This window comes from Nematolebias whitei, chromosome 11, assembly GCF_014905685.2.
Source record: "Nematolebias whitei isolate Nwh7 chromosome 11, NemWhi1, whole genome shotgun sequence".
Classification (NCBI taxonomy): Eukaryota; Metazoa; Chordata; class Actinopteri; order Cyprinodontiformes; family Rivulidae; genus Nematolebias; species Nematolebias whitei.
The window spans coordinates 29,257,985-29,267,426 of record NC_056508.1 but is presented as its reverse complement, the minus strand read 5'-3'; positions in this window follow the sequence as shown (position 1 = coordinate 29,267,426).

Sequence of the window (9,442 nt, the reverse complement as noted above, 5' to 3'; positions counted from 1 at the left end):
ATATATATAGGAGTTGAGATGTTTTTGGTCTGATTTCCCACAATGCAGCTGAGCTCTTGCAGGGATCCGTTCATACATTCAACTACAGAATTAAGCCAACATGGGAATTAGCCAGCAGGTACTTTGCCATGCAAATTCACCAATGGGAAAGTCAGTGTGTGCGCGCGTGTGTGCGTGTGTGTGTGACAGTTACGATACTTTCATATTCACCACACCTCAAAGACAACACGTTCTCTCCGAGGCCTACTTCAAACACGGCCCCCGGCTGTCTGTTTGTGCTCCGGTCATGTCCGGCTATCGTCTCATATTCTTCACTCTGCTTCTGATTTGTCTCCCACAGGAATGACTCGACCCCCCCCCCCCCCCGCCCCACACACACACAGACACTCCCTGAACGAACATCTACATCTTAATGTGCACAGATTTTATCTATTTAATTTCCCACGTGACTCGGGAGCACAAATAAACGTCTGAGATCTCACATACAAGACAACAGGCTGTTACATCCATATCACTGGTTTATACAGTGGGGAAAAAGTACTGGAAATGCACAAAGAGACAGTAACACATGCAAATCACCCCCCCACAGCTATCTTTTGCCTTCATGTACAACGCGGGCCCTTGAAAGGGCAAAGCAGTGGCACAATGACATTGGAGAGAATCACGGAGGCTTTGTGTGTGCACAGAGAAGAAAAGAGGAGAGAGAGCCTGCACCCTTATTCAATTAGCGCCACTAGCCTGGAGTAATTACTGCTACTCTCCCTAATTCCCATGTAAATTTGCGATGAACGCTGCACTATTTTAATACAATTTAGCGCCAATTTGACTGGATGCCAGCGTTGTGCATGCTGAAGAGGAGCTGTGTGTGTGTGTGTGTGTTTGTGTGCATAACCATGCATTTACGTCAGGGACAAACCTGCCACAGAAAGATGGACCCTCTGTGTGATTTTAGACTAAAAGAAAAGGCAGCGAGAGTTGGAGGGGAGGGCATTAAAAGGAGAACAGGTTTGTAGTGATGACACGGGGAACAGATAAGATCTGCAGTGGGCCCTTACGCTCTCTCTCCTGTGGGAGCAGCAGCTTTAACATGTTCCTACTAATTTGCTCTCGTTTTGTCGTCTGGCTGCTGTGCACACATTCAAATTATGATCTGGTAACGACCAAGATTAAAATGTTTTGACTTAAAAGGTGACGTTTTAATTCTGAGTCCATCAGTTTAGTGATATTGGCTCAGGGTTGTGATAACTCATCAAGTGTCTCGTAGTTTTGTATGCAGTGCAGGTGAGCAGGTAAGTTAATAAAAAGCAAACCCAATCACCGCTGCTATCTTTCCCTGTATTGATTTTTCTCCAGCCAATAACCTGCCTGCTTAGTTAATTGTCTAATTAGGCACTAACTGGTCCGTATAATTAGTCATTTTAGGATATTGTTCAAGATAAATAACATGGGTCTGAGTCAAAGATTCCTCCAACTCTGCACAGCTTTTCTGCTCACCAAGACATCCAAATCAGATACCCAGCATCTTTTCTTGGTCACAGGTTCCTCAACAAGAGTTTGATTGGTCTATTTTGATGTTCTCTGTTGCGCTTTCAACATCATAATCAAAGATTAATGAAAACAATTCAAGAGATAGAAGTATTTTACGTTTTTCATATCATCTTGGGAGCCAGATAAGATGTCAATGAGGGCCACATTTGGCCCCCGGGCCTTGAGTTTAACACATGGTTTAGCGTATATCTTAGATCAGGGGTCTACAACCTGCGGCTCTGGAGCCACACACGGCTCTTTGGTTCCTCTGAAGTGGCTCTTTCAAGCTTTGACCAAAACTAACATAAAACTGAATGTTATTGGTTGTTATACAAATGACCAAAAGGACTAGTTTTAGCAATTTTTCTGTAATTTTTTTTGCAAATATGTGAATATTGGAACTTGTACAAGGAGTAAAACACTCACTTTAACTTTATGCTTTATTTCTATACTTATTTAATTGTTCCACAATAAAAAAAAATACATAGGTCTGCATAGTTCATAGTTTTTATTACCGGTAATTAGAAAACCACCCCCCCCCCCCCCCCACACACACACACACAAGAATATGGTCTTTTCATTCGTCTTAAATTGTAAAAATTATTAGAAATGTTTTAGCTTTATAATGTCACCCCTAATGGCCACAAAAGCCCCCTTCAACAAACCTAAAGTGGCCCATGGGCCACCAGTTGATAATCCCAGTTGTAGCAGGTTGTTGCGGCTCTGATCACTTTTAATTTAGTAAACAAAGGCGTAAAATGGCTTTTTTGATCATAAAGGTTGCAGACCCCTGGTTTAGATCCTTATATACTGTTTCTTTTTATACTCAATATGTTTGCTATTTTTGGGTTTAACTGGGACCTTGAATACACAATTTCATTCGTGATGCGAATGACAATAAAGATACTTGAACTTGATATAGATTGGCATTAGAATATTATTAAAAAGTACAACATTTAACAAAAAGAAGTCAAAAGATTAAAATAAAACGATCAATTCTGAAGACAAAACAATAAATCTATCCTTCTTTAACAATGCTTTGTATCTCATGATCACAGTTTCCTTGTCATTAAAGTTAAATAACATTAAAGAGTGGAAACTTATTGAAACAATTCCCAGAAACCAGTCTAATAACCCTGTTGAATTTCACATCATGTGATAGCTTGTTAAAAAAGACGGTCTGAAGAAAATGTTGATGTTATTACCAGAAGCAAAAGCAAATAAGCCAGTTCTGTTAACCAGTGATGTTTTATTCAACTCTCACAGTGTGATGTAACCGTTGACAGCAGCGTCTACATTTTTATGGCAAACTTTAGCAGGTTTTTAGCAGCTGTCTGCCTGTAGCTCGTGCCACTCTTTCACTGCCCGTAGGTGCTAAACCCTCTGATTGGGATTGCAATATTTGATCACATAAATGGCACATTAGTTTTTATTTTTTGTAAGCATTTATGTAAAAACAGCGCATGTCACAAGTACACACAAAAATGCTCCAAATACACTTTAGTGTTAGCTGTTAGCTCATTTTCATGGTATGCAGACATGTTTATTTGTCCTAGCTAATTTGGAAAATCCACGCAGACCAATTAGACGAGGGGGGATTTCCCATCAGAGTTAGTGGGACTTTGACAAATACAGTGTTGTTTAGCTTACGTCCATCCAGCCTATCTCACTTCTAATTTACTAGAAAACAGACAAACCGCAGTAGACAGCCAGCAGGACTGCTCGACAGCTCTTTACAAGTCACCGGAAAGGAAGAATGAAGAGATCTGTTTAAAACCCAAGCAGTTTGGTGAGACAGAGGGCCGAGTTTGGTCCTAACCTAGAACCATGTTTATGGATCTGTGTACGATTTCTGTGAACTTTATTTGTGGTGAAAACAAGCCATGCGTGGCCACCTAAAGCATATATGGGTAAGCACAGGGCTGAATTTCAGAGGCAACACTCTGTGTGCCTGTGTGTTTATGTGTGTGTAATCACATTAGCAGGTGTGTCTCAGCTGTTGAGGTGATTTGGGTTTTTGTCGACACCCTTTGGTCCACTGCATTGGTCAAAGTGTGTCTTCCTGTGCACCATTTTCCACCCTCTGCTTCTTAATGGAAACATATCCTTCTACCTGCCCTATATATGCTGTTTAACTGAACAAAAAGCAGCTGCACATGGCTGTACTGAACAGATATTTGTATGGGAATTGGTCAGATGTCACCTGTTTTCTCTGTGTGGAAATCCCCAGCTCCCCAGGCCCTGCTGTGCGATGCAATGATTCACTCCTAATTCCAAAGTGTTTGCTTGGCTGTTTGTGGTGTGCATGTTTCTGTGAGCGTTGACTGGTGCAAGAAGTGTCATTACATGTGTATTTTTTTATGCAAGCACATTGTTCATGTGGGCTCAGCTTTCATTTGAATGTGCTTATTTAAGAGCATGCATTGCTTGTTCAAAGTAATTAGGAGACAAACAATTAACATCTTTTACACGTGTCATTTTTCACATGGTTAGACCTGGATACAGGGTAACGATTTGCAATAAATAGCCGTACATGGCTTTTTGTGGTGCTAAAATGTGTCTTTCTGCGTATGTGTGTGTGGTGGTGTTTGCAGGTCTGCAGGTTTGTGTGTCAAAAGCTGACCTTTGACATCTACAGTTGTTCCTCTCTGACCTTATTAACAGTCTCCTGAGACCTTCAAGATGTTTTCCCCTTTATTGTATGTAGCTTTTCCTTTTATTTATTTGTTGTTCTTATTACCCACCATCAAAAGCAAAACACAATGTTGTTTTTCCCATATCTGTGTGTATGTAACAAATTATCTTGTGAACCTTCATGAATTTTAATGAAACGCGGAAAATAACAGCTGGTTGTACAAAAAAATTACCATTTGGAGACAACCCCACCACAGCTGAGTTGTGGTATCTCAGGAGTGACCCAATCGAACGAGACCCGGAACGACACGAGACTCAGAGTAAAAAATAACAGTGTTTATTTATTTACAGTGATAAACTGGCTGCACAGGCATCAGGACTGGAACTCCTGGAAACGGAGGACAAGTTCAGCTGGGGCAGGTAAGTTGTTTGATATAAACTTGCAAATAGCTTCCTTAGCTTACAGTTGGTGGTTCTTGTAGGAGTTGATCCAAGAGGTACCCAGAGTTTCCAGAGGAGATGGTGAGATGGAGGCACTGTGCAGCAGCTTCAGAACAGGACGAACACACCCAGAGACCGAGTGGACAGGCACGAGAGATCAGAGCTTGGGCAAGGCACGAGAGAACTGAGAGCTGGAACCCGTGGAGACAGGACTGGACTCAGGAGGCGACGAAGAACGGGGGAACTCAATGCTCCAGTGTCGAGTAGACTTGTCTGCAGGCTTAAATAGGGGCAGGAGCTCATCAGGGAGATGGCCGTCAGCTGGGGGTGATTGGCGGCCATCTTGGAAGCTGCAGCAAGTGCTACTCTCACAGTACCCCCCCCTCAAGAATCGCCTCCAGGCGATCCGAAGCGCTTCTCAGGGTGCGCTTGAAAGAAGGTAGTGATGAGGCTGGGGTCCAAGATGAATGAACGTGGAATCCAGGATCGCTCCTCAGGACCGTAACCCTCCCAGTCCACCAGGTACTGGAAACCTCTCCCCCGGCGCCGGACATCCAAGATCTTCCGGACGGAAAAAGCTGGATGATTGTCGATCAACCGGGGGGGAGGAGGGAGGTTGGTTGGAGGGCTCAACGGGCTCTCAGATACTGGTTTAACCTGAGAAACATGAAAGGTAGGGTGTACCTTCATGGAGGCAGGAAGTAGGAGACGGACTGCTGCTGGGTTGATGATCCTCTCGATAGGAAAAGGACAGATGAATCGAGGAGCCATTTTCCTGGAGAGGTCCTTGAGGTGGATGTCCCTGGTGGACAACCACACCCTTTGACCAACCTGGTAAGGCGGCGCCGTCGAGCGGTGGCGGTCAGCGTACTTCTTATTTTGGGCAGCTGTCCGAAGAAGGGCTAACCTGGTCTGTCGCCAGACTCGACGACACCGTCTGAAGTGGTGTAGGACCGAAGGTACCATGCAGTCCGTTTCCTGACTGGGAAACAGAGGAGGCATGTACCCCAGCGACGCTTCAAAGGGAGCCATACCAGTTGCAGAGGTCTTGTGTGAATTGTGCGCATACTCAACCCAGACCAGGTGACGGGACCAGGCCGAAGGATTGTCCTCCACGATGCAGCGTAAGGTGGCCTCTAGTTCCTGATTGCATCTTTCGGCCTGGCCATTAGATTGCAGATGATATCCAGACGTGAGACTTGTGGATGCCCCCAGTGTCTTGCAGAACGATCGCCATACCTGAGAAATAAACTGGGGACCTCTGTCGGAAACTATGTCTGAGGGGATGCCGTGGATCCTGAAGACGTGTTGGACAAGGAGCTGTGAAGTTTCAAGGGCTGAAGGTAGCTTAGGAAGAGGAATGAAATGGGCCGCCTTAGAAAACCTGTCGATGACGGTCAGTATCGTGGTGTTCCCCTCTGAGGGAGGTAAGCCTGTAACGAAATCAACGGAAATGTGTGACCAAGGGCGACTGGGTGACGGTAGAGGATGAAGGAGGCCAGCCGGTGGTTGGTTCCCTGTTTTATTCCTGGCACAGGTGGGACATGCCGCGACAAACTCCTTCACATCTTGGGAAAGGGTTTGCCACCAAAAATGTTTCTTAGTAAGAGCGAGCATGCGAGTTATGCCAGGGTGACAAGAAAGTCTATTGGTGTGGACCCACTCCAGAACCTTGGCCCTCATGGAAGAGGGAACAAATAAGGTTCCGGGGGGTCCAAGACCAGGGTCAGGTTCGTGTTTATGTGCCTCTCTGATCTCTCTCTCTATAGGCCAAGTAAGTGCCCCAATAATGCAGGTAGAGGGTACGATGGATTCTTGACGGTCGGGGGTATCTGGAGGTGAAAACTGGCGGGAGAGTGCGTCAGGCTTCACATTCTTGGATCCTGGCTTGAACGTGAGTAAGTAGTTGAACCTATTGAAAAAGAGTGACCAACGGGCCTGTCGGGGAGTCAAACGTTTAGCATCTCTCAAATAGGTTAAATTTTTGTGATCAGTCCAGATTAAGAAAGGAGTCTCAGTTCCCTCTAACCAGTGCCTCCACTCTTCGAGGGCCAACTTGACGGCGAGGAGCTCACGATTGCCCACATCATAGTTCCTCTCTGCTGGAGAAAGACGTCGAGAGAAAAAAGCGCATGGGTGAACCTTGTTGTCCTCGGAGGACCTCTGGGACAGAACGGCCCCAACACCAGAATCAGAGGCGTCGACTTCTAAGATGAATTGATGGCTCGGGTCCGGATGCGAAAGGATGGGCGGTGAAGAAAAAAGTTCTTTTAACTTCTTAAAAGCGGTATCTGCTTCGGGGTTCCATTTGAAAATTTTATTTATGGAGGTGAGTTGTGACAGGGGGGCCGCAACTCTACTATAGTTACGAATGAAACGTCTATAGAAGTTAGCGAACCCGAGAAAGCGTTGAAGCTGTTTCCTAGTCTCTGGGGTGGGCCAATCCACTACTGCTCGGGTCTTTTCAGGATCCGTGCGATAGTGGCCTTTACCAAAAATGAACCCAAGAAAAGCCACCGAAGAGACGTGAAACTCGCATTTCTCCTGTTTGACAAATAGCTGATTCTCATAAAGACGTTGTAAAACTGCTCTAACATGGGTAACGTGCTGTTCGGGGTTCTTGGAGTAAATGAGGATGTCGTCCAGATAGATGAATACAAAATCACCGAGAAAATCCCTAAGTACGTCGTTTATTAGGGCCTGGAACACTGAAGGGGCGTTGGTAAGGCCGAAGGGCATTACCAAATACTCAAAATGACCTAGAGGAGTCTTAAAGGCGGTCTTCCATTCGTCACCACTTTTAATTCGCACGAGATGATAGGCGTTACGCAGATCGAGTTTGGTGAAAATGGTTGCGGATTGAAGCTGGTCATGAATTGAGTCTATGAGAGGGAGAGGATATTTGTTCTTTACTGTTATGTTGTTTAGGCCACGATAATCAATACAAGGACGCAGGGTCTTATCTTTTTTAGAGACGAAGAAGAACCCTGCTCCTAACGGAGAGGTGGATGGTCTAATAATACCGGAGTCCAATGACTCTTCAATGTAAGTCTTCATTGACTCTCTTTCTGGGCCAGAGATGTTAAACAGCCGACTGGCAGGAAAAGGGGCACCAGGAAGAAGGTCAATGGCGCAGTCATAAGGGCGACGAGACGGGAGAGATAGAGCCTTGCTCTTACTAAAAACCGGGGATAAATCTTGATATTCGGAGGGAACCTGGGACATGTCAATCTCATCGTCGGGACTGGGGTTCTGGGAAGGTTTCGAGATACCGGAGCGAAGGCAGTTCTTTAGACACTTGTCGCTCCATCTCTCGATCCTACCCAGTTCCCAATTAATGTGTGGGTTATGTTTCTTAAACCAAGGATGACCCAAAATGACTTGCGTGGAAGGGGATTCAAAAACGAGGAAACTGGTGTGCTCATGATGATTACCGGACGTGATTAAATGAAGATCGGTGGTCTTATATTTGATCTGGGCGAGGGTTTCATCAGTAACACCGGCAATATTGAGGGGCTGGATCTCTACTACGGGAAGTGCGAATTCATTAACTAATCTTTGACTAATAAGATTTTGCTCAGCACCCGAATCTAACAATGCTGAGACGGAAAAACAATTCTGATTGTTTTGAATTACTGTGGGTAACATTAATCTGTGCTGTTGTAGAGAGAATGAGGATGTACCCACCAATACCTCTCTTTTTATTGGTAGGCACTCTCGTTTCCCTGCCTGGGGCACGAGGCAATATAATGACCCTTACTACCACAATAAATACAAAGATTGTGAATCTGACGTCTGTTTCGTTCGGCAGGAGTTAAACGGGCCCGTCCAACTTGCATTGGCTCGGGTTCAGGTAACGCAGGCTGTAGTGATGACGTAGACGCGAAAATACTCTGGGATTTGTAGTTTTCAATGGGGAAGCTATTTGGTGACGGACCTAACCCGGAAGTGAAGAATTGCCGGGAGTCGAAGCGTCGCTCACGGCAACGCTCCCGAAAACGTTCGTCTATGGAAATAGCGAGGTTAACAAGAGCGTTGAAGTCGGAAGGTTCATCACGTGCAGCTATCTGGTCCTTTATGTGGTCGGAAAGGGAATTTAAGAAAGTGCCCTGGAGCGCCCTTTCATTCCAACCGGTTTGTGCAGCGATGACGCGGAACTCGAGTGCGTGTTCGGAGACGGGTCGCCTGCCCTGACGTAAACCCAACAGACGCTTTTCTGCGTTGGGTCCCTGCAATGGCCTATCAAATATTTTACGGAACTCTGTGAGTAATAAATTAAATGAAACAGATTTTAGCTCATGTTGCTTCAAAAAAGATGTTGCCCATTGTAAGGCGTTACCCTTAAGTTGACTAATGAAGAATGTGATCTTTGCGTTGTCAGTGTTGTAACGTCCTGGGGCTCCGTTGAAGGCAAGCTCACACTGAAGAAGAAAACCACCGCACTGGTCAGGGTTTCCCGAAAAAAGTTCGGATGGTTTGACGAGGATGTCTTCCGCAGTGTGGCCTGTTAAGCACGAGCAGGCAGGGACTGGCTCTGGAGGTGCGACTGGAGCTGCAGGAGGAGGAGAAAGAGTCTGTTTAATGGCGAACACCATATTTCCAAGCTCCTGAAGGTTAGACTTAGTCTCTTGGTTCTGTTTAAACATGCATTCCAACATCTTCTCCACCCCAACGAGGCGTTCCTCTTGGGAGGGTGGCGAGGCCGGCTCGTTCCTGGCCTCGTTCTGGGTCTTAGATGGCAGGAGCATTTCTGTGGTATCTCAGGAGTGACCCAATCGAACGAGACCCGGAACGACACGAGACTCAGAGTAAAAAATAACAGTGTTTATTTATTTACAGT